Below are 27,659 nucleotides of genomic sequence, written 5' to 3'. Positions count from 1 at the left end.
AAATTTTTATTTACAAAACAGGCTCTGACCTCCTGCTTCAGAGCTTTGATAGAAGGTCCCCTCTGACCCGCAGAGCACAGGGGCATTGGAGACTCTGACCTGCACGACTCCAGGACCATCTGTTTCTGGTATGAGGTGAGGTCTGGAGCCAGAAGACATTGGTTTGAGGCTACTCTCTGTCACAAGCTGAAGGATCTTGGGTACACAACTTAGCATCATTTCAATTTAGATGTCTAGATCTGTGCCCATTTAAAAAAAAAAAGGGGGCCTCCCCGGTGGCGCAGCGGTTGAGCGCTGGGTTGCGAAGCTGCCCGCGGCCTCTTTGGCACCGGTTCGATCCCCGGCTGCTCCTCGGCCACCGGAGGAGGGTCCCACATGGCGCGCAGACCTCTCCTGCCACCCGCTGCTCCCCTCAGCAGTGTGCTTCGGTCCTTCTGCCTGCTCTGCTCCCCGCTCTGGCTCTGGTGAATTCTCTCACCCTCCCGCGCTTCTGACTGTACCCAGTGCATGTATAAACAAACAAACAAAACAAATAAATAAATAAAAAAAACATGCCTCTATTAAAAAAAAAAAATTAAAAAAAATAAAATAAAAAAAAAAAGTCTTGCTCATTAATTCAATCAGTAATGATTGCAGGGTTTCTGTCAATCACTGAGCAGGATACTGGGATGGCAGGAAGGAGTAAAATGACCCTTTGTAGACAACCCGAAGTCGAGAATATCCTTAGGGAGAGAGATGGGTTGCTTACCTCGCTGGGCAGGAACACCATTCTATGAGATAGCTGAGAATGACCTATGCATTCAGCTTTGAGGAAAGGTTGATTCTGCCTACATAAACTGTGAGACTCAGAAATAAACGAATGTATTAGACCAAACATGGAAAAAACCATGTGAGGCAAAAGGCAGCAGCTATCGTGACCAAATAGTTGAGACATGTCAGCTTAGCTGTGAACAGATCATCTCAACAGCTAGAGGTAAAAGTGACAACAGCAATACGGGGACACTTTCTATCTCAAGACTTTGACCATCTGATGAGTTTATGACAATAACAGGTTCAGCTAAACAAATCTCCACTGAGTTCTCACAGATCTTACCAATATGTTTTCAAATAATAACAGGAAACATAAGCTCCACGTACTGAATGAACAGATATTGATGGCCTTAAATTCATATTACATGGGTAATCACATGTATTTATCATCCTATGATTTCAAGCATTCTCCCAGAATATCTCCCAGAATATTCATTTCCTGAAATTTTAATAAGAAAATGTTAATTCTGTAAAAAGTAAAATTTTCTTTTCTATGCCTTCTATTCTTGATTTCAAAAGCTTTCTATAGCTATATTAGGATATAGCCTTATTCCATATTATAAAAGCTACCCAGAGTATGGTAGAAATTTCTGGAAACACAGATAAATGAACAGAGACTTTAGAAAGAGTCACTGGTGATTTCTCTAGCAAACAAACAAAACTGCATATCAGTATGTATTCCACATAGTCATTGAACCCACAGCAGAACCCATTTAAGACTGACATGGGGGACACACCCACACACTAATTATATTACAGGCAGCACTGGTCAACTCCCTGTTTGTGCAAGGGATTTTACTTCCAAAGTTATTAAATATTTGGAGAAGATTTAAACCTACTCTATTTTAATGAGTTAACTCATAGGAATTTTGTACCAAAAATATGTTTTAAGTGTTTAAGCCATGTTTTATAGTTTGCAAATGAGGGCAAATAATAAAGTCAACTTTTAGGAGTACATAAAACATTGCACATATGTGTTTTTCTCTATGTGAACATAGAGGGATTTCTTATTCTTTTAAAGTAATTTTATCTGATTTACCTTTCGCGTGTTAGTACAAGATGCTATCAACACAATTTGAATCTTATAATTTTCTGCTTAATAATGCATTTCTTAATTTCATAGGAATAACCAAATATTATGTTAGCAGTATTACATGTATTAATATAATCAAGCGTATATGATGTTTGAGTTAATTATATTCTAGTTCTATTCATTGCCTGTCATTGATAAAATCACATACCCATTTAAAATCTCTGAATTTGTTGATGAAAGTAGAAAACAACCTGACTTTACTTGCAAATTTTATTTCAGTTACAAATTTGATTTGAATGAAAGGCTGGATGTCTAACACTGATTTCCTGGGAAATATCACTAGTAAAATCCACTTTAGCCTTGTGGCTTTAGCTACTGGAAACATCTGTCCACCTGCATTCTCAGGGATATGAGGTTTTAAGTGTCTTATCGTAGTAATTTTGGCTTATATCATCAACATGAGTGTTTTGGTTGACATGAAGTACCTCAACATCATCGTTCTTTTTCCTGGTATGGCAGATTTACTAAATCCTTAGAATGACTTCATCGGGCTTTTCTTGCTTTTCTTTTCTTTTATGGAACATATTTTGTACCTCAAGGAACATATGGCAATCTTTAAAAATATACTGTGATTTCTAAGAAACGGAGATGTGAAAAAGATGCACAGTGTTACTGGAAAGGAAAGGGACAGAAATTGAATCTAGCCAGCCAAGTCTAAGATTCAACTTTCATAAAATACATTTAGCGTCATTTCTTTGAAAGGGCCAATATAAGCTAATTATAACATATTCTTCCTTTTCTTAGACTTACAACAGAATAACATTTCAGCTACTTTTCCAAGAGTCAAGCTGCCAAATTACAAATATAACCTCAAGAAGCTTTTGAGACATGATTGCACATCATCAATCTCCATCTAGAAAAGCATCACAGAAAATCACACAGACACATCAAAGGTGCCTGAGATAAAGTATCCACTCACTTATACACACTGTGCTGGGAGAAGCTGGATCACCAATATCTACACAAACTAACATTGTCAGTGTCCTGAGGGTCACACTCCCCTTTGGTTTCTGCTAATTAACATTCAGTTTGCTACAAGGTCTAGGGGTAGGCAGACTATGGGGTAACCTTCACTAGGTTATCCCCCAAGCGCTTGTGAGTCGATGATCTTCATACTTGAAGAGCTCATTTGCTACCACGGTGCTGAACTACAAAGGCCAAGTCTCAGTAGCTGAATAGTCTGAACTAATGTGGTCTTATTCCCACACTAGACGGGGTGAGCCACACAGTAACATCTTACGGTTCCTCTGGAAAAGCTGCACCCTTTGAGGACACCGCAGACCCCTTAGTTCAGTGGATGAAGCTTTAAAAAGTCTAATCAATCACAGAGTATGTAAAACATAAACGCAAATGGTGACCTAAATCTGCTGTGAAATCTCTAACATGCCTACAGAGAGGTGTAAAGTTTGAAGGGAGAAATTATTCAGAAGAATTAGTCATCGTCTTCTAAGCATATATATTTTTTAAGGTTTATTTATTTATTTTTGCATAGAACTGGGGTATAGGTCAGAGGTGGGGGCGGGGGGAATTGAGAGGATTCACCAGAGACAGAGTGGGGAGCAGAACAGGAGGATCGTCTGAAATACGCTACTGAGGGGGGCAGTGGGTGAGACAAAGAGGTCTGCTACGCCATATGTGGGTTAGCTCCCTGGCCAGGGATCAAAGTCAGGCCCCCAGCAGTGATAACTCTGAGACTTAACGTCTAGGACAGGAGGGAGGCCCCCTAATCCTATATTTTTAGGAAGACTTATTGGCATACATTTTTGCTCTAAGATCATATAACTAGGTTGTGAATAAACACCAAAGAGGACATAATATTTACAATACTATACTGAAAGACGTGTCTTTGCAGAAGTTTGTAAACCATGCAAAAAAAATATTTAACAAAGTCAAAAATATTTTATATTCTTCCTTGTGCTTTGAAGGACCTTGGCTAGCTAGTGCCATGGTCAAGAACATTTATACTCACTTTGTGATGGTGGGACACCTGGCTTATGATAGTGGGATGAGCTGAAACTTAGTCACTCAAAACCATTATATTTCTGAGCAATATCTATCATACCACCCACAGTTTCTGCATAAAGCCATATCAGAGATTGTCTAATATTCTATTCACTGTTTGAATACTAAATTAACAATTTTCCCAAAATTATAATGAAGCTAACCCTTTTTTGAAATTACTTTAGAATGAGCTCTTTTTGTTTTTGCCTCATCTTTTAGCAGAAATCAAATACACATAAATGTCTGTTTTTATTTGCTGTTTCCAAATCCCAAAAACTTTTCAGATTGATAGTTTACAGTTAAAGTCTGCTTTATTTTCTTTTTAGTCATACAAGCATTCTTTAATTTCAAAACTCTTTGAGGAACATTATAGAAAATGAAAGTTATCTGTGTTCATTGTCTATTGCTAGCAACACACTACCATGAGGTTAACAGTTAAAATTCTCTCCCCGCCCCTGCTGCGTGGCTCAGCTACGTTCTCTACTACTCAGTTTCACAAAGCTTGATTCAAAGTACATACTGGGCAGCATTCTCATCTGGAAGCTAGAATGGGAAAAAATTTACTTCTATTCACTCAGATTATAGACTGAGTTAATTTATTTGTGTCTTGTCAGCTGCAGGCTTCCCTCAGCACCTAGAAGTTGCCTTAGTTTTTATTTTTTTTTTAATATGAAATTATTTTTACTGAGGTAACGTGGGTTTACAGCACTTAGTGTTTTAGGGGTGTAGGTTCGCACCTTTTAAATGTGTGTTACCACAGCATGCCCCCGGTCATTGCACTAATATCCCTCCTCCATAGACCTCTTTGCTCCCCATCCCACATCCTCCCACTCTGCTAGCCTCAGTTCTGCCATCAGATTTCTAGGGTTTGTTTTGGTTTGATTTGTCTGTTCTTTTGCTTTGTTTCTTTATATTCTATACATTAGTGAAATTATTAACTCTTTCTCCTTTTTCCTTATGACTTTCATTTAGCATAGTCCATTCAAGGCCTATCTATTTTTGTCTCAAAGGCAAGATTTGATCTTTTATTTTTTTGATGTTCTTTCTTTTTTTATTTTACTTTATATAATTCTTACATAATTTTTCATTTTTGCACAATGTATGCATTTTCATTTTGGTTATATTCCCCATACAATTGCACCCTCCCCCTTATTTTGTTTTTTTTTTTTAAACAAATTTTATTTTTATATACTCCATACAGTTGCAACCCCCTTACTTCCTAGAGATTACCCAGAGTTCTTTGCCTTGTGGAATTTATCAACATAGGGGCTTACTTCAGCCAGCAGTCAGGAGGAGAAACTGTAGAGCAAATTTGCCAGCACGATGAGTCTTGTAAAATGTAATTCACAGTGGGAGGGAAGTCCCAGTAGGACATCATATCCATCACATGTGTCCTGCTTAGAAGCAAGACACAGTTGTGCTCACACTCAAGGCGAGGGATCACAAGAGACAGGAACACTGGGAGGAAGGGACTATGGGGAGCAACTTCAACGGTTCTCTCAAAAAGTTTCTTCCTGTTAGAGTGTGCTTTTGTTCCGTTGAGAATGGGTTTACTCTTAACTTTAAGCTTTGAAGTATATAAATTTTAAACAGTAAAAACAATAAATCCATTGTTGAAATCTTTGAAGATATTTCAGGAGAATGTCACTACTTTACCCTGTGAGAATGAGAAGATACATGCATGTCTCTGTGTGTGTGTGCTTATTATATATATACACATATAAGTGTATATACATTATATATGTATATATTATATGTTGTATATATAAATTATATTTTTTTATTTGAAACACTGAGAAAATTTTATTTCCTTACAAATGTATATAGACATTTTGATATAGAGGCATATTTAAATGAGATTGTAAAAAGCATTTATATATTTATTGTTGCTGTTTTAGATTCAAAATGCATTGTGTATCCCATCTGCTAATATTTCATATTTACAAAGGCAAAGTCACTATCAAATTAATAGTAGTAATTAGCAGATTGGGTTCCTCGCCACAGGCAAATGTCTGACTTCTTAAGTTATAAATGAGCATTTAAGGGTTGAAACAGTAGGTAGTATATTCTCTGAGAACAAAATGATTATTTAATATAATTTCATAAAGAATATGATGTCCATATTAAGTCCTACTTAAATATAGATTACGTAAAGAAATTCTTCATATTCCATTTTATTAAAGTTTTGTTTAGTATTCACCTATCTAGCCTGGGAGTGTACTTTCTGAAAAGTTCTTATTTGGGAATTTTGCTTCGTTTCTATTCTGTTGATATAAAGTTTATAAATATTACTCCAATAAATGTAGATGGAAATATCTCTTAATTATTAGCTACAGATACCAAAACTCATTCTGCTTGACCTGAAAGATAGCTTTCATATTTAATTTCTTTTGAAATCATCTAGAACACCAGATAATCTATAAGGAGAGTACAGAGATGATCACATCAGCTAGTATTTTCTGTTTACAAGGCAAAGCCACCATCCAAACTGATGGTAGTAGGAGGAGAGAAAGATATCACATGAAGATGAGTTTCAAATAAATAAATAATATATTTAGAATAATAATGTCACTTCAATATTTAGGATATATTTATCCTAAAAAAACATTTTTGTTCCAGCTTAACTGGGCATGCTGAATTTAACTGGGCAGAGCCACTCCATACACTCTCTAGCCAAATTCACTAAATGTTAATAATTGCAACATTTCTTTACCATCTTTTTCTGTTCTTCTCTCTGTATATGTACATATGTGAACCCCCACACTCCACACACAGTTTTTTCCTGAACCACTTGTGTTTGTATATATCCTTATCCTTTACCTATAAATACATCCACGTTTACCTTCTAAGAACAAAGATATTTTCTTACATAAACTCAGAAAATCATAAAAATCATGAAATTTAACACTGATAAATGTTACTAATTAATATCCCATCCATGTTTTGATTTCATGATGGGTCACAATTCTGTCCTATAAATAACTTTTCTCCAGTCCAAGGTTCCATTCAGAACCACACAATGCATTTCTTTCATTCTTTATTCATTGATAATCTTTGTCTTTCATGGCATTGCCATGTTGGAGGATTTAAGCCAGCCAGGATGTATAGTAGCTCTCCACTTGGGTTTGTTTCATGGTTCTTCATGATTAGATTAAGTGCATGCATTTGTAATGAAAAAGACACAGATGTGGTGCTATCCTACTCAGTGCCACATCTCATGAATCACGTGATGGTTTTTCTCTACACTGCCAATGTTAAATTGGCCACTTGATTAGGGTATAGCTTATCAGCTTTCTCCTCTGTAGTATTGTTAGCATTTGTCTCTGTCATTCAATGAGCACTCTTTTTGTGTGGAGCTATTTTCTAAGAATGGAAATTTCTTATTTCTTATCTATCTTTCACCCATTAGTTTTAGTCTCAACTGATCAATGTTGCCTGAGCAAACTGTAACGATGATGGTTGCAACCTGATTTTTCCTTCCATGCTTACTTAATAGCATTCTACAATAGATATCTTTACTTCTCTGTCATTTATATATGTTTAAGTTTACATCTGCATCCATGTGCCTATGTCACAGTCTCTGTAATGTCATGTAGCCAGGCTTGCTTCTGAAGCTCCTATGACATTTCTCAACAAGCTACATAATTCTCTGTCCTTTCTGACATTTTATTCTAAATTATATTTTATATGACATTATAATTTAATTTATATGCTCTTTGAGTCATATTTTTAGGGAATAATGCATTTGGCTATTATGAAATTAATTTTATCTTTTTGCAAATGTCTCTTCAGTTTTATTTCTTTTAAAGATTTATTTTATTTATTTATCTATGCATACAAGAGCTGGGGTATAGGCCAGAGGTGTGGGGCGCGAGAGGATTCACCAGAGACAGAGTGGGGAGCAGAACTGGTGGATCCACTGAAATACACTGCTAATGGGAGCAACAGGCAAGACAGGAGAGGTCTGCTGCACCATGTGGGTCAGCTCCCTGGCCTGGGATTGAACTCGTACTACAGTGGTTGCCTATAGCTTCATAGTACTAAGACTTAATCCCCTGCGCCACCAGGGAGGCCCCTCTCTTCAATTTTAAAGCTGTGCGTTATAAAGTTCATCTGCTACCTTTACCATATGCTAAATTTCCATATGAATTTGGATCTCTTTCTTGACTTTCTATTCTAGTGTACAATTCTATTTGTACATCAATGCACCAAACAATACCAAACTATTTGAATCACAGAGAATTTATAGCAATATCTGGTAGGGTTTGTCCCCTTCATAGTTTTCCAGTATTTTCATTGTCATTCTTACATTTTCTTTTCTCTAACTAATTAATCTAACTCTATGAAAAATGATTAGTTTTCTTTTGGTGGGTATTGAGTTAAAACGTAGAAAATAACTTGGACAGTACTAACATCTATATAACATTACCTTAAGAATAGGGAATTTTTTTTTCCATCCATTCGTCTACTTTTGTGCCTTTTAGAAATACTTCAAATTTTTCCTCAACCATTCTTCTAAAAGGTTCTATTAATTTTTAAGTTAATTTATATATCCTAATACCTTACTGAATTATCCATTCTTTTTTTTAAGATTTATTTATTCATACAAGAGCTGGGGTACAGGCCAGAGGTGAGGGAGGGTGAGAGGATTCACCAGAGACAGAGCAGGGAGCAAAACAGGCAGATGGACCAAAAGCACTGCTGAGGAGAGCAGCGGATGAGACAGGAGGGTCTGCCACGCCATGTGGGTACCTCCCTGGCCAGCTGGGAATCGAACCTGCGCTGCAGAGGCTGCAGACAGCCCCACAGCACTGCGTTCAACACGTTGTGCCACATTCTTATGCCTCTAAGTCATCTCTTGTGATCAAATGTATTGACTAATATTTGCATTAAGTGCTGAACAGGAGCAGAGATTGGTGGGTATACTTGACCTGTGCTTAGTGGAAATATCACTCCTATTTCCCATTAAATAAGGTGATACTATGTGTATATATAATACAAATACATAATGTTTATACATATACACATACACAAAACATTTGTGTGTATGAATAAATGGGGTGGATATTTTTCTTAAAGTTTAAATATCATTTTTGTTGCTGTATTGTTTCAGTCTTCTGAAAGTAAAATAATCTAAAAGTCATTCTTTTCCTATCTTCCATACCTACTGCTTTCTATTTTGCCCTTATGACTGTTATTTAAAAAACTATTTTTATTCTTTGGTTTATGTCTTGTATTTTTTATTCAATGTCCATAACTACGATTTAATTGAAATAAATTTCAGTCTATTCTTACTCAGACACCTTGTAATATATTATCTTGTAATATATTATCTATTTCTGATATTCTTTTTTTCTTTTTCTTTCATTTATTTTCCTTGTTCAATCAACTCTCTCCCTTCCTGAGCTTGTTTGTTTGTTGCTTCATATTAACTGCTTTTGTGAATATATTTAATTCCATTTCAATTCTAATTGTACAGTTACTTATGTTTTATTATATTTTTCAGGGGGAACTTTCTGCAATTAATATAAGTTGACCTCATATTTTTCTTGCTCATTTTTGTTGGATTGAAGTGTTTTTACATAACTATTATAGAATATAAGTATTCTAATTTAAAGGTGCTCTTCTCTATCATTATTGCAGCATCTAGTTAGTGGATATTCATGTTTGATTTGATGGAGTTCATGAAAATGAATTAAAATTTTTATATAAAAAGTGTATTCCCCAAGCATGTATTACTAATGCTTAGTTTACTTGTATTTTTCTGAATTAGCAATAATATTAGATTAAAAGCTTAATAATAATAAATTAATACAAAGTGCAGGTAATGGATAGTAAAAGTTCCTTTCTACTGTTTGCAATAAAAAGAAACTGATGTAATGGGAAATAAATGTCTATGTTCATTTAATGTTTAATATCTGTTTAAAACTTTATAAATAAGTAAAAAGAGTCTGAGAAGGAAATCAAATTGGAATATGGGACAAAAAAGTAATTTTCAGGGCCTCCCCGGTGGTGTAGCGGTTGAGAGCTGGGTTGCGAAGCTGCCCACGGCCTCTGCAGCACCGGTTCGATCCCCGACTACCGGGCGAGGGTCCCACATGGCGCGCAGACCTCTCCTGCCGCCCACTGCTCCTCTCAGCAGTGTACTTCGTCAAGTCTGCCTGTTCTGTTCCCCATTCTGGCTCTGGTGAATTCTCTCACCCTCCCACACTTCTGACTGTACCCAGTGCTTGTATAAATAAATAAATAAATATTTAAAAAAAAAAAAAAAGTAATTTTCATAGGCCAATATCAAGTCCCAGTAACAACAGCAAACAGGCTTTCATATTCATCCTGATACATCTAATAGGAAATGGATGCAAAACTCAGGAGGTCATGGAGACACCTTTTCCAAAGACATTAAACATAAAAGACAACCAATAGAGTGTGGTGCAGTACTCTGAGGATGGTGACATAAAAAAATCTCTAGCATCTTTTTTCTATAGCAGCAAAAGGCCACCAGCTTGTCTGACATCTGAGGAACTTGACAAATGAGCAAGAGCTGTGGCTATGGACAGAAGGATACAGTCAGCCAGGTGAGCAGGGTGCTCAGTATCCCCTCGCCCTTCTATCTCATGACACACACAATCTACACGCAGATTCTGGGGGTTCTATATAGCCTGGTGTTAACTGATACAGGTCTTATCTCTAGGTTAATTTTATCTGCTCATGGGCGTCCCTGCTGGCACAGGGGTTCAAGTATCAGCGCTATCAAGATATCGCCAGTCACTTGACATGAGTGCAGCATGAGTTCAGTCCCCTGGCAGGGAGCTGACCCACACGGCTCAGCAGACCTCTCCTGTCTGGCCTGTTGCTCCCCTCAGCAGTGTATTTCAGTCCATCTGCCTGTTCTGCTCCCTACTCTGTCTCTGCTGAAGCCTCTCAACCCCTGTACCTCTGGCCTAGACCCCAGTTCTTCTATGAAAAAAAAAATTTTTAAAATATTGTAGAGCTTCCTTGTTCCTTCCAGGCCTGGTTCCACCAGCCTGGGAGTCCACTTTATTTCTGTTCCTTTTATCCCTAATAAACTTTCTCTTTCTCTAAATATATATATATATAGAGAGAGAGAGTAAATTTATTTCCTAGTTTGTCATTTGATCTTTACTCTTTCACAGTACTTGTGGTGTAGGAAAGGTATACTTTGTGGGCCTAACTTTACTAGGGTTGACTATATTATTTCTACTAGAGATTTTTTTAATTAGAAATCCTTATTTATTAGCCTAATATACTTGGAGATTTTTTTGTGATGTCTATGATTTAAATATAAAGGTTATGTAAATTTCTAAACCACTCAGAACAATTTTTTTCAGGTAAGATTTGACAAAAATTCTAAGATGTTTTTGTGTGTGCTTATTTATATAACTAATTATGCCAAATTTTTAATCCTTTTCATTTCATTATATGCAACACATAAGAGTCTTTTTTAAGGACTATGTAAGTTGTTTAATTGATCTATTTATGCCAGCATCCCACTGTTTTAATTATTGTAGACTTACCCTTTCTGGCTTCTGATAAGGCAAGTCACTTTGAAGATGGGTTTGCCCACTGATGCTTATCTTTTACACTGAGGCCTTCATTGACTCCTGTCTATCATTTCTCACTCACAAAAAAGGAAATCCAGTAGTGATACTGAGCTGAGAAGTCTGGGGTGCAGAATAAGAAAATAAAGACACTCTGGGCCTCCCTGGTGGTGCAGGGTGTTGAGCACAGCCCTGTGAAGCTGTCTGCAGCCACTGCAGCATGAGTTCAATCCCCGGCCACCCAGGGAGCTACCCACATCGCGCAGCAGACCTCTCCTGTTTCACCTGCTGCTCCCCTTAGCAGTGTATTTCAGTCAGTCTGCCTGTTCTGTTCCCCACTCTGTCTCTGGTGAATTCTCTCACCTCCCCCCCCACACACCTCTGGCCTGTACCCCAGTTCTTGTATGCATAAATAAATAAATCTTTAAAAAAAAAAAAAGAAAAAAATACCAACAATCTTAAGAACTCTCTGTGCAAACTCAAACCTTATTCAATTTATCAACCCCTATTCCTCAAGCACATGTATCCAGTGACTAAGGAGATCAAATGTACTGTAAACACCTTCAAATTGCCGTCATTGAGGCAAAGCAGAAAGTAGCTTTACACCTGTCACAAAATGCACATGACAAATCATTTAATTTTTGTATGTTTATAGTCAACCTAACAGCTTGAGTTGCGAGGTAAAGGCAACTTAAATCAGGCAGGAAAAGTATTACCCAGCTTCAGCTCCGACTCATATTAAAGCAAGTTATTTTCACACTTTTAAAACTGAGCACCAAAATGTCCACAAGCTATGCCTGCTTTCAGAAAGGAACGTGGGTCCCTGTACCACCTTGGGGGAACTGGCTGGTGAATGTACGGGCTTGTCAGCGCTCATGCTCTGGACCACCTGCTAATTTGCTCTAAGCAACAGAATTGATGATGATATTTTTGTTTCTTCACCCACTAAATTACCTTCATGCCCCAATGTTCTAATTGGTATTCTGTTCCTCAAAGCATCGATAGATAATTTTCACAAGGAAATGAACATGATGGGGAGGAGGGGTAGTTCACTACCTGAACCACTCACAAGTAGGTAAGTCTTGAAACCTGCTCCCTGCCTTCCCCTCTGCCAGAAGGTGACAGCTCGCTCAGCATCACTTGATTGGGTACCTTCATTAAGACTTACCGAACCTGATTTAACTTGATAAATTATTCTTCTGACAAGTCTTTAACTGTCTCTTCCACCCCCAAACTTTAGAGATCTTTTACAAAGTCTTTTGCAAATGAATTTGACGATCGACAGGGTATGGTTTGTTCTTGTAATATTGACGGCAACAACTGGATTTAAAGATGAAAGAGTTTGGCATAAGGCATGGGCAAGGAAGAAAAAGAATGTTTAAGGATGCCGAGTAGCACGTGCAGCCAGCATGGATCAGCCTGGCTGTGCCCGCCGCAGGGGCCCTGGTTCACATGCTGACCGAGTGAGCGAGGAAAATCTCATTTAAACCAAGTGGGAAATTATAGTTACCAAATTGACAATTACTTCTCTCGCATATAGATCTCTCATTGCTGCATTTCCATCATTGCATGGGTCACTTCTGACCTGAGGGCTCTTGATAATATTTGATTTCATTAGTATAAAAAATAAGTCCTCCACACACTTACTGCCGTGACTTCCAGGCAGAAAGATCAAGTGTGTGAACCAAGCAGAGGAGCTCCAGCAGCCCCCGAGCTGTGCGCATGAACGGGCTGTGCAGACTGCTAATGCCTTGGTGGGAGTTCTTTCCACGCAAAAACCAATTGATGCATCATCTCTGAAGCCTTGTGTCATGTGCACACTTTACAAGAGTGAGGAGCTGAGGTCTTCTGTCTCAAGAGCCCAATGGCAGCACCAGGCTCATATACCATAAGGGCCTGGCTTCTTCACCAGCTTTGACCGTCTCCACGAGCCAGGACATGCTGTGTTACTAAAACAAGCTGAGGTCTCAGCCCCACCTGCATTCCTTGCCCCTCCTATACTACTCCTTAAAGTATTTTGTGATCCATGATTGGTCTGATTTGTTCAATGACTCATTGACCTAAATGTTTATGCGCATCTAATATGAATAAGTCTTGGTGACAGATGGCAGAATTTAAAGAAGCAACACATTCATTTCCTGGTCTTCTCTGAGCTAAGTATCCTGTGAGAGAGACAGGTATATTAAATAAGAAAGTATGGGAATAAGGCCTCTGTGGTGGCACAGAGGTTAAAGACAGTGTTATCAAGCTATTGCCAGCCACTGCGGCAGGAGTTTGATCTCCAGCCTGCCAGGGAGTAACCCACATGGTGCAGCAGACCTCTTCTGTCCCGTCTGCTGCTCCCCTCAGCAGTGTATTTCAGTAGATCTGCCTGTTCTGCTCCCTACTCTGTCTCTTGTGAATCTTCTCACCTCCACCACCCCGCACCACCTCTGGATTACACCCCAGTTCTTGTATGCATAAATAAATCTTTAAAAAAAAGGAAGTATAAGAATAGTTGATGAGTACTATGGCCAAATTTGAAGGGGCTAAAAGAATATGTAGCAATGTCACTTAATTGAGTCAAGGTGGGACAGATAAGTTATTAACAAGTATTTGTTGGGTATCATTAAATGAGTAAGATGATATTGAGACTGATACTTGGACTTAATTCAGTGGACAGGTGACAAAGCAGGAGCAGGAACAGAGAACAAGACAGGCAGAGATATGCGCAGGGAGGGAAACCAGACACCCAGGTAAGCAGTTGGAGGAACTGAGTGAGATCAGGACAGCTCATTGTCCCAGGGGCTGTGTCCAGGGCATTGGACAGAGAGGGGCTGGAAGCGGATCCAGTGAGAGAGCTTCAAAGTCAAGCTAAAGAATCTCAAATGCATCTACACTGCCCAGTGGTTACACTGTTCACGGATATCTGCTAAGATGAGACTTCTTTAGCCTTAAAAACATCAAACTTACACATTTCTGAGTACTCAGTATAGGTGTCATGTGAAAATGCATCGCACCGCTCAGAAGGTACTCAGTGAACATTTAATGATTCTGAAACGGAATGACTTTGCAAATAGAAATGATAACTTCATCCATTTGTAATGATCTTGTAACACACATATATGCAAATTTCTTTAGCATCGTAGCAAATATTTTATCTTTAAAAACAGTTCTTTAACCTTTGGCAAAAACTCAATTTCAAAAATCTTAAAGGCACTGAAGTAGATGATTGCATATTTCCATTGCACTGAAATATAATTATAAGCACCTTGAATGGGAGCACTATAAATAAAAATAACTCATCAGGCTGCTTTTCTAACCTGAGCAATGCAGAATAATTAAAACAAGAAATTTCATTCTGTAAAATCAAAAGTGCAATCCTATATATCAGATTCAGCAACAATTCTCAAGGAACTGATTGATCTCACAGTTCTGAAGCAGCCTCGTTAGGTCAAATTGTAGTCAACGCCTAGTGTGTTTGGTTATTTCAAAGACTGTCTTGCATTTAAATTTTCAAGTCAACTTGAACCATCCACAATTTTTAAAAATGTGTGTGTGTGTGTGTGTGTATCTTTCCAGAAAAGAGTTTTACAGGAGTGATTCTCATGGAAGTATAATTTACATTATGAAACAGTCTTCATAGGACACTGCTCTTTTTTTCATGATTTTCTACATTAAATATTCTGATAAACAATTACAAACTATGAAATACCTAGAGAGTATTTTCCTATATGTATATGTAGAACACACTCCAAAGAGGAGTTTTGATAGAGAAAAATATGAGAAATTATGAAGTGATTACAATTATCCATAATAAAATTCTCCATATTACTCTAGATAGTCTATGAAATATTTTCCTACAGATTTTTCAGCATGTGTCAATAATCAACCCATATTGTTTTCTATATATCAATGAAATCTTCTTTATTTGAATTTCTTCTTTATGTCTCAATATCTCTTGAAGAATGCACATTATTTTTTGTTCAGTATTTAGAGAGCTCCAAAACTGATTAAAATGTTTGTTTTTTTAAAAATGCCTAGACATATATCTATATACAGATCCACACACACACCTGTGCAGGCACACATACGCCCACAGGCATGTACATGCACAACAAAGAACCAAAAAGAGGAAGACTGTCTTGCCTCCCCCACTTCCCTTTTCACTGAAAAGAGGTAAAGCTCTCTCTAATAGAGGACTGGTAGTTAAGAAAAGAAGTAGCTCTCTTCCTACTATTAGCCTCCATTAGAAGTTGTTCCATCCCCTTGCTCCCAACAGTTAAGTCTAGAGAGGCTCAAAAAAGTAAAATCTTCCTATTTCAGCTTTGCTTTATATCACATGCTATCCTTTCTGGGGATCATTAAATCCTATCCAATATCAAAACAAGCTGAGGTCTCTGCCCACTTGCATCCTTGCCTCTCCTGCACTACTCCTTATTTTGTGAATTACTCTAAGTGCATCCACAGGAGGGAAGGCAAGCACCTGGAAGAAAGCACAACATAGGATGGATGGAAAGGCTCTAAGACAGAATCTTGAGGAGCACAGCATCTAAGAGATGTATCAAGAGGAAGAGCTGAGGAAGAACCTCAGGAGACAAGTCCTCACGTGCTGGAGCCTTCCTAGGTAATTACTTGTTACACTAAAAACACTGTCATAGACTAACATGTTCAGCTCCCAGATAATTTTTCACTTACATTTTAGCTTGGCTGCTTTCTGCTGACATGGATGAGGGTGTCTGCTTCTTGGGGAGCATGGAGTTTTGGGAAGAACCCTGGCTGTGAGCTCTGACTTCAGTGTGTCACGATGACTGCTGTGGCTGAGCATCGTTCCTTTTAATTCTAAGTGTGAATAATTACAACTCAGAGTGGGGCCGTGAAATCATCCAGAGGACCTAACACAAAACCTACTCTTTGTGAGTGCCCAGTAAGGGTGCATTTCCTTCCTCCAGCTTCAGTATGTTATCTCTAGAACACATTGCAAAGTGGCTGAACACTGAGGAGGAATGCCAAGTCATTTCTTCACAGCATATTGTGAATTGTTGGCTCTTGTTTGCTTTATTCTTAATCTGGGCCGCTTCCTGACAATTTCTCTACAGCTGAGGGGGAGATGTTCTGCTTCACAGCCCAGCATATATGCTTTGTGAGTTCCTGATTGATTTTATTGATTTTATTTCATACTACTTTGGCCATATTTCTCAATTTAGGTGTTCTTCGATGCATGCATCTCAATACTTCAGCTGACTCCTGGAGAGTTGTGTGATCTCACAGTGCTGGAGAAGACCCCAAAACTCTTCACAGGATGCAGAGCCAAACCAGGTGTCTAAAAAGCTTCTGCTATGGAAACAGTACTTCCTCCAAAGGTTCGATGGAAGAACCATCTTCTGATTAACAGTGTACGTCATGAGAATAGGCTAAAATGTAGGGGCAAGGAATTAATGATGGATACAACTGACAGAATCCTTTATCTGATCTAATTATCTTAGGCACAAAATATTCAAAAAATGGTGGGTGGAAGGCATAAAATGGCCATTTTCTTTAGCTGTCCATATATCATTATACATCTAAGAATTTAAAATATAAATTTCAAGGTGGTCTTGAAACTACATATCCCAAAGATAAAACCCAGCATCACTGCAGAGACCCAGCTGCTCATGATTTGTTCAGGGTTTCATTGGTACCCGACCTGACTCGCAGGATCTGTCAAATGCAACCAACTTTAGAGACAGCTCTTGTGGCAAAAAGCAGCTGTCATCAACATCACAAATGCAGATTGTCACGTTAAAAGGGGTTTCATTACTGAAATGTACCAGTAGATGTGTGTTTCCACATTCAATTTTGATTTTTCTTAAAGGAAAACTGGTAGGCAGTACATGATGATTTATTATCATGACAGATTCTGACACTGATCGCAAAGTTTTATTTATTAAAATATCTCCAAAAGGACAATTTAAAATCAGTTGCCTGTTTCTGAAGTCATAAGTGAGATTATTAAGCTCCATGACCCCAGCTTCCCACTGAAGAGACATTAGAGCTTTATGTGGATAGTGAAAGGAAATATAACATGTCACTGGAAGAGTATTTTAAATGGCATTTGGAAAATTTTTTCAAAATAGAAACAGCATTTTCCATCAGTCACTGAAATATTTTAATATTCTCTTTTAAATTATATTTATTTTTAAAAATCCAAGAATACACTTCTTTGTGTGCACAAGTGTGTGTGCAAAATCCTATTACCAGTCTTGTTAGCTTGAGCCACTGGAGGTTTGAAGAATAGAAAAATATGTATATGAGAAAACGTTCTAATGTAAAATAACCTCATAGATCTCTCTAATGTTTCCCTTTATGAGCACAGATTTTATGCTCTGGGGTTTTTTCATCCCATTATAAGTATGAGACCAGACAGATGCAGGGATTGACAATGCTCTGGGGCTGGACGTCAGTTTGGGACTAGAAACACCATATAAAATTTTCTACCGTGTAGGTATTTTTGCTTCCACCAAATAATTCAATCAGAACTCTAAGCAAAGATCATTATTTAAAGAATTACTTAATGACCCTCTAGGTAAAGTTCTAAACAAATGCACTGGGTAATTAAATGAAAAGTGCAACCACTCACGGGTACATGAGGCTGATGGGAATTTTATTTAGGGGCTAGAAGAAGCGCTTCCTTGGGCTGGCTGCATCAGCACTCTGCTGGCTTCTCAGCAAGGTACCACGTGCCGCTTCCACCTGTTCCTGTGCTGGAGCTGTCATTTATTTAGAGCTGTCTCTTTTCTGCACCTCCCCTTCCTTACATTTTCTGCATCCTCCTCTGTGAATTTTGCTTCTCTTGCCTTTTCAGTGAGCTCCTGAAACCTACTGTAAATAATGTATTTAGGGGACACTGCATGTATCAATTGATGTTCTCTGTTGAGGTTTCTCCAACACAAAATTCACATTTTTTTCCCCTAATAGAATCCCAATTGAAGTCTGTATACATCTGTATATATCTTGAAAGCCCAGTCATCTGTACTTTGTCCCCGACAGCTGATAGCCTTTTTGCACAGTGAGAAGAGACCACTGCCTTCTCTTATGGTTTAAGCAGAAAGTCATGAATAAAAGGACAATCCTTCCACTGTCAACTCAAAGGAAAAAAAAAAACAACCTTCAAATAAAAAACTTGCTTCTGTGTCACGTTCATTTTTCTACACTCAGAGCATCTTCTCATGGCAAAGGTGGAGTATAGAGATTATAGGTGCCTGGCAGAAGAGGTGTCTTTACCCTATTAGAAGCTCACTCTTGAAATGTAACACGGGCATTTGAATTTCACCAAGACTTTTGACAAAACGTTGCATTTGGACTGGCAAAATAGTGACACGTGGACTCTTCGGTGACTCTCATTTAATTTATCTATCATTTGCCAAAGTTGCCGGATTGCTTTCTATCATGAGTGACATTTACATTTTCCGTAGGGGACTCTGTCCACAGCTGTCCTACTCAGCATCTTATTGATGATTTCAGTTAAGATCAAGAAAAATGCTTACAACATTTGAGAAAACAGAGAAAAATATGTTAAAGTTCACATATGGAACTTTATCTACTAAAACAAATTTTGGAGAAAGCTTTAAGTAAAGCACCACGGTTAGGTAATCAACTATTCCTCCATTTTTGTTGATTGCCAAAAATTCACATGACATTTAAAGACCAATTCTAGTTTCTAGCAAAAGTTGGGCAGTGAAATATGCTATTCAGGGACTATGTTTTGAGAATCGGCAGTAGCTCAGAAATCAGACGCTTGAGTTTGGATTCAGGTCTCCCTTCTCACCTGCTGTGTGACTTTATTTAGTTTACTTAACTTCACTGTGTTTAGATGATCATAACATTCACTTTTTATATGGTTTCTGGGGGAGATAGCTAATATAATAGATGCAAATTATTTGCACAATCCCTGGCAGATGGTGTGTGCTCACTAAATCCCAGGGATTATTATTATCTTTTCTAAGTATATTTGCAAATGGGAAACATTTTCTGCTATATTCAGGCTTAAATTTTATCTTCAATAAAAGTGATGTGGTAAGAGAAATCTCAGTTCCCAAAACTCCTTTTTAATTTTTATTTGAATGTTGGTTTATGTATTCACACAGTACTGAAGAATTAGGAGGTTTCCTTAAATGAGGCAGCCCACATTTCAGCACTGTTGAAAAGAAATGAGCAATTCAAAAGAAAATTAGATTAAATCCTTAAATTAAATTCCAGATTAAAAAAAGATCCTCGTAGAAAATGTACCAGCATGGCTTGCTATTAAGATCTAATATTTTCCCAATTGTATAGTAATGGGGGCTGGCATCCTTAGAAATTCTTATGAAAAGATCTAGATAAACAACATAAGCAGACAGTGTGATTTAGGTTTCCTCGGTGACATCAAAATCACCTCTTACTTAATTCTACTCATTCAAAGAAAGAAATTACTTCATTTCTAAGTTAATACATGGTTCCTCTTTGATGTAATAATTGGAAGGCAATATTATTTGGCTTGATATGCAATAATCCTAAATGCACTTGGAGGGATTTTACATACATGGAATCTTCAAGGCCACAGAGAATAAGACCACTGTTTTATGTTTCTCTTGCTCCCCTCTATGCCGAGAATGTTCAGATCTAATATATTTACCAAATGGTTTTTGTACTGGAAAGACAGTAAGAAATCATGAATTTACCAGAAAAGAATGGGAACCAAGGCTACTATAGTTAAAAAAAAAAAAAAAAAAAAAAAAAACACAGTGTAAGATGTTTTATTTTATCCACTTCCTATCCCTCCTGTAACAGTGGAAGAAAATGGGTGTTCACATTGACTCTGGGGGAGTGTGACATCTTCCAACCTAAATACGTCCCTGGTAGAATGTTTCCAGAATTCTTTTATAAACACCTCCCTATGTTTCCTTGGGCTTATTTTTAGCTAAATCTGTAAGCTCTGTGAGATGGAGGCTGGTGGCTCTGGCGAGGCAGCCGCCTCACCCAGCACTGGCAACTTGAAATAGATCCTCTGTAAAGCCAGGGCTGTGCGGCCAGTTTGACCAGCAGTGTGGGAAGACTTCACATAGTGGGAGAACATGGAACACAGATCACTCCAGGGGTACAAATGACATTTCAGATGCTTGAATTTACCTCTGATCCTAACCCGAACACAACGCAGCACCAGAAAGTCTTTAAATTAAAATGGGAAACATGCGTACCCCCATGAATCATAAGCACACACGCACCACCCTTTCTCAGGCTCGCTCGGGCTTCAAGGCACTGTCGATGCTTTAAATATTGTACACGTCTGTCACCACTGTGCTGCTTCTCTACACGGCTGCAAACTGGATTTTTATCTGTATATGAGTCGCGATGTTCTTCTATAATTTCTCTCCAAGAAAATAACACGCTCCTCCCAAGCCCTCACCCCAAAAAATCAGTGTGTTTTCTTCTCCCTCTTAATTCTGCCTCACAACCCGGGCTCCCTTCTTGCAACTGTCCTGATGTGCTGAGAGGATTCCTTCCCATTCTCTTTGCAGGCCTCTTGCTGAAGCTGCTTGTTAGTCCTGCTCTGATGTCAGGTCACTCGGAGAGAGAGCAGTGGGCCAGCGCCAGCGCCGAGGCAATCTCAAGTGTGGATCAGCTCAGCTTCTATCTTGATGAGGTTGAACCTTCCCCAGAAAAAAGATACGTTTTCAAAAGAAAGTAACTAGAAGATTGGTGTCAGAAATACTGGTTTTTCTTAGCCAAGGGAATTCTCAAGAGTTGTGCATTCTTGTTTGTTTCCAAATTACGTCTATTGAGGCAAAGGAGGTCTACATCTCTGTCACCCCCTTTGCTCTGGGGGTTACAGGTTCATTCTCTACAAATGCATGTTTTCACACGTTGGCCACTACGCTCACTCCAACAATCCTCCACCAGGCCTCTTCTCTCCCCCTTGGTTGCTTCAGTTTTGCCATCAGATGTGAAGAGTTTATTATTCTATTAGGACAATGTGCCTTTCTCTGCGCACTGAGAAGCTTCTCTTTGCCTCAGCACCTCCTCTCAGGAGATAGCACAGACCTGTTTTCCCTTCTGCTTGTCCCTACCTTAGACTGCTTCTCCCCAGGGAAACCAGGGCTAAGCCTAGGTGCTAAGCTCACCTGGACTAAGAGTGTCCTAGCCCATTTGCTGACTGTCTTACAGAGTTCAGGCTGTCTGTGACTTCGGAGGCCAGCCCCAATAGGCTCACTCTGCTACTCAGATCTCCACTAATATCCTAGCTGCATTTCCACGGTGGTAACTGCCACACTTCCTTAAAACCCAGCTTCTGTGCTGGTTTCCAAGTAATGCTGTGAGTTCCCAAGAGCAGTGTGGTCTCTTATTTGTCTTTGTGTTCCCTGAGCTAAGTGTATTGTGTGACATATAATAAATGTTCATTAAATATCTGAATCAATTATTAGATGGATGATTATTAAGGACCTGGGTGGTAGAGTCCCAAAAGTCAGCACTAATAAGATTAAGTTTAGTAAATACAAAATACATTGTTTGGACCTCAAAAATTGTTCACTATCATCTTATGATTTCATACTTTAAGGTTCTTACCACTATTATTAATTAACAAACTTTACACTCCGATAGTCTTATGGAGTGTTTTACTGCACACATGGTCATTTCATTTACAAGGTCTCAAAGAAAGATCCAGTGAACAAGGTCACACGTGACCCTCAGAGGAGTTGATGAATCTTACTGAGAGCAGAGATAATGTTATAAAATATGACTGGAATTGAATGATGGATCCAAATTAAGGGGGAACATCAGTTTCTACTCTGCTAGTGCCAATTTTAACAACATATACTGTTATGTCAAGGCAGGCACCATCAGTGAAAGAACAGCTCTAGCTCGCAGAACTCCAGGGAAGGAGAAAGGGGTGAGTGAGTAAGCAAGTAAGGTCTCTATACCAAGGCTGGCACAAAGCTGACTACAGGCCAAGTGGACTGGGAGGTAAAGCACGGGGCAGCCATGGCTATCAAAGCTGCTGATGAAGTGCGCCCCCTACTGGAGGGGAGAAGGAACTCATCAATACAGGCCTGTGCTGTGGCACTTGGTGAAACCAAAACTTACACACATCCACTGAATTTCTGATCCTGCAGCTATTGGTGCTTTGCAGGAGGCAAGCTAGACCTACGTGGCTGAGTTCTTTTAGCCATTTTGAAGGCACCAACCTGAGTTTACCCATGCCAAATGTGTAACTATGCCAAATGACACCCAGTTAGCACTATGCCCACATAGTTAAGATCCACTATGATGAAACATTTCATTCTGTGTCCATGCCCCACGCCCCAAAAAAATCTCTGCTTCCTGTTACTGGTAGTTCTGAAAGTTGAGTATTTTTTCCCCTATGGGGTCAAAGGCACCTAAGAATATAATGACAAATGGAAAAATAAGGGATAGAACTCAGATACTGGCAGTTTTTCCTACTTTTATGTATGTGTGAATTTTTACTATAAATGCTGGGACAGAGCATTTGTGCAAGTCAAAATATTTTCATGCGTAAGCTTCAACTGCTCAACTTTATTACAATTATAAATAAACTTGTAAATTTTTCCCCACAACACCAGCATTTGGACTTTTTAAAAACAAGTAAATTTTTTATTCACAGCAACTAAATGCTGTTCCATCCATTCACTATATTTTTCTGACTGTGCTGTCCTACATGCAAAAACATGCCTTAATGCTGTCTGTCTTCTCTGCTGTTCCTGTAAGTTTGCTATTAAAATCCATTAAACTATAAAAAAAGGAATAGTGATTTTCAAAGTTAAATTTTATTGCTGAAAGAATGCATTTTTTTTAATTCAGTATGGGAAGTTGGGCAAAGTAACTCCATTTATCTCAACCATTTTGGGAATTAGGTTATATCTTGGGCTACTTTGTAAAGAGAGGTAGCAGAACAAGAAAGATGAGGTGCGCACTCTTTCTTGTTATTGAAAAGGCTCATAACTAGAAGAGGCCATTGGTGACTTATTGGAAATTCTATGGAGGCTCGTTTTCAAAGAATCCCCAAAATTTTTTAAATTAAAAATATAACTAATGCTGTGAAAGAGATCAGAGGGAGATACATACTGATTGTGGTCACAAGATTAAATTCCACCTTCAGATTTTTTTTTTCCTTAACTGTTTTCTACATAAATTGTTTTCTCAGTCAGCAAAGAAAAAGACCAATTTAGTCAACACAGGCATTAGAGTGTCGATATTTTAAGGGAAAATGTGTTGGTGTCTTTGTTATCTAAGCAATTGCCTTAAATATCATATCTATTTCTATTTGCTGAGACATTTAGACAAAGCTTGTGTAGCTTCAAACCGAAGTCACAGGTCATTTGTATCCAGTCCACTGCAGAACTGTGAACATTTCATCATCAAGGAGGAAGAGGGCAGGAGCAGGAGCCATACTCAGCGTGACTCATGGAAGAGTCTGTGTCCCACTTAGTGGGGAGGTTCATATGTGTTGGAGATGTTTCCCCAGCGCCATCACATACTGTCTTATCACATTCGCCTGATCATCTACACGGTGCCATCCTAAATCATGTTTACTTAGGACCAGTAACATATGGCCTTTTTAGGATTTCCTTTTGAGCCAGATAGTTGTATTATTTTGTAGTGATGAACAACAGATCATGATTAAACTCTCAAAGAGGAGACGGCCCTTAAAGGAAAAAAAAAAAGAATGATGAAGAAAGGATTGATCGGGTGGAACATTCACAGTGACTGCACACATAGTGATTGAACATGTTCATTAAACATAATCATGGAATAATTTGTTTCTTAATGAAGTAATAGAGGAATGCACTGATAAAAGAATAATGGCTAAGATGAGAGAGGGAATGTTATTTAGGTCTTATCTGCATAATCAAATAGACAGAATTCCTCTACATATGCAAGAATTGTAGCTCTGCAGCAACAGAATCAAGCCCAAAATTACCAAAATAATATCTGATGTTTTGGCCACTTGCAAAAAAAAAAAAATGACTGATTTGTTTAATTTCAACGAGCAACAACTCTTAAAGTTTGTCCTCCCTTTTTGTAAAGAGGTAGTGAGCGCAATAGAACATAACTCACCCAAACAATTGAAATGAATCACAAACTGCACAGATATTGTTAAACATGAAAAAGTACTGCATCCAAGTGAATAACAGAGAAGCTGAATCATCTAGTACAGCTCTTCTGGCAACCGTTAGCACTGCTAGATCAGTAATGAATTTCCTTGTATTTGGTTAAAAACAAAACAAAAATCTATATCTATATCTATATCTATATATGCTTTCTTTTTAATTATATAGAAGTTCTTAAGAAACCTGACTCAGCCAACATTTTAAAAAGTAAAAAGGTTACGGTTGAAAAGTTTCTATTAATAAAAAAATCAATCATAGATAGAATTTTTAAACACAAAAACAATGCCCAAATCTCTGTATTCAGATACTGTTAACTATGTCAGTGATGTGTTATGTGTAATGCTGGGTCCTTTGTCAGGAGGGTCACATAGGAAAGCACACAAGAAATGACTCTCGACCCCACCCTTACTTCATACTACATGATGGCCTTATTTTAAAACCAATGCATATACATCCACCTGCTCTTTTTCAAATTGCTAGAGTAACAGTCAGTCATTTACTTAATTACTATCATCCCAATGGACCCTTTTGATGAGCACCAATATGCGGTGAGGTTCTCCCAGACCTCTTTCTCTATGCACCCATTGCATGTGCATTTCAAATTTCAAGAAACTGTCAAGTCAGCAACATGATGCGTGTATTTGTTTCATCGCTGAGATCTGTTAACTCATCTTTCAAAGTTTGATAGGCAAAACAATGCTTTGGTTTCCCTCTACATTTATGTTCTTACATCAATGATTTTTTTTTTCTAGGTAATGTTAGGGATTTCTCTGCCAAGCTTTTCTATTGCTCTGGTTATTCTTTTGTTTATTTTCTAAGAGCTTTTTTATGTATTATAGATTTGTGTATGATATATCACTTATGGAGGACATGAAATCCTATTAGGAAAAAGCACTGTTCTGGACTGGATGTCTGTCTCCCCCCCATAACTCATGTTGAAGCCACAGTGAGGCCTTATTTGGAGTAAGGGAGTGATTAAGATTAATCAGGTCGGAGGCTAGGACCCTGATTTGTTTGAATTAATGTCCTCATCAGAAAAGATAGCAGAGAGAGCAATCAATCCGTGTAAGCTTGAAGTAAGGCCTGTGAGGATGTGGTGAGAAGGTAGGTGGCTGCACCAGGAAAAGACCCCTCATCAAAGATAAACTGACCAGCACCTTGATGTTGGTCTCCAAGCTTCCATGACTCTGAGAAAAAATATCTGCTGTTTAAGCCAGCAGTATACGGTATTTTCACCAGATTTGGGATTTGATCATTTCAAACCACTGGGATATTTTTGGATAATTCAGTACAGTTTTGTTTTTTGCATAAAATTGATAAGTATGTTAGTTTTCTGAGCTGTATTGCACATCGCCATAAATTTGGCCCCTTAAAACTACATTAATGCATGTTACTTCTTGGTTTCCATGGGTCAAAAGTCCAATCACAGGTGACCTGGGGTCTCTGCTTCAGGATCTCACCAGGTTACAATCCAGGTGTCCTCCAAGGCTGTGATTTCTTTAGAGACACAAATGGATAAAGATCTGCCCCTAAATACTTTCAGGATGTTTGAATGACCCCCTGGCAGTGGTAGGACTGAGGAGTTCATAATCTTTCTGTCAACCAAGAAACGTTCTAACCTTCAAGAAGCCACCATGGCTCCTGGCTACATGCCCGTCGCCCGAGCCCCCTCACAACACGGAGCTTAACTCTTCACAGCAGGGATAAACAGTCTTTCATCTCAGGCGGAGTGCAGTCCCGTCTTTAAGGGCCTTCATCTGATTAAGCCAGGCCCACCAAGGATCACCTCCCTTCTGGCTAACTCAAAATCAACTGATGTTAAGCCTTAACTGCACCTGCAGTACACCTTCACCTCAGCAGTGTATTTCAGTAAATCTACCTGTTCTGCTCCCTACTCTCTCTGGTGAATCCTCTCACCTCACTCCCACACCTCTGGCTTACACCCCAGTTCTTGTATGCATAAATAAATAAATCTTAAAAAAAAAGATATCTTCCCCTAAACAGAAGCCTCATGTCTGCTGTCAAGATAATAGAAGTTACAAACCAACGGCACATTTATACTTTCCTAGCCCACAGCTCCTGGACGACATGTTCTCAAATTGTCTTATTCATCCTAGCACACCCAGGCCATTGCCTTGTGTCCTACAAGCCTTCTGTATGTATGTGCTGCTGCACTGATCATGCCACACACACTGAAACTGAGCACATTCACATAGTACATAGGATCTCAGTGTAATCCAGTTTCCTTGCTAATTCTCAGAAATGTTTATTTCCTTCAACATTTGCAGGATGTTAGGATCATGGAGCTTCAAAAAGTAGCATAAAATCAGCACCATATTATACACCACACCCCACACCCAACATTTCCAAAGCACCACATTGCACATGACATGCCACATCTCAGAATCCCTGTCTACACACCACATGGACCTCTATCCTATATTAGGTGCCACCTTGAATATCACTTCCCACAGTGTGCGTGTGCACATGTATACACACACACACACACACACACGGCATGCCCCTAACATCCTAATACACCACACCGCACCACAGAACACACACACATTTACACCCTCATTCCACCATGCACCCCACATCTACCATCCTCAGCACACCACATGACATTGAGCACATAATGCAACACGTCACTTCCAATAAACCACATCCCATACCACCCTGCACTCAACCATCGTAATGTGCCATGTACTTACTACACCATCCACCCCACACCAAACCTACATATTAAATTATCCAGATGCTGAGCATCTGGGACTGGCAAATTCTAAGTGAAAACAGGGTAAGCAGAGATGCAGGACTGTCTCGTTGTTTTACTGTTTCATGAATATAAAATGATGACCTAAATAAAAATTATTATGGACTCCAGAGAGATTTGTGCCCATGTTTATAAAAGTACATGAAATCTTATAATAAAAACTGTAGTTATGCAAGAAAACCAGAAAACTGGGATAGAAGGAGGGAAATTAAGTTGAATCCAAGAAATTTGTGGGTGATCAGAGTGACTTTTAAGATCATGTGTTGGTCTGACCCCCAATTACTCTGCTTAAGCCA

This window comes from Talpa europaea, assembly GCF_964194135.1.
Source record: "Talpa europaea genome assembly, chromosome: 16".
In the NCBI taxonomy this organism is placed as follows: domain Eukaryota; kingdom Metazoa; phylum Chordata; class Mammalia; order Eulipotyphla; family Talpidae; genus Talpa; species Talpa europaea.
Note: the sequence above shows the minus strand (reverse complement) of the source record.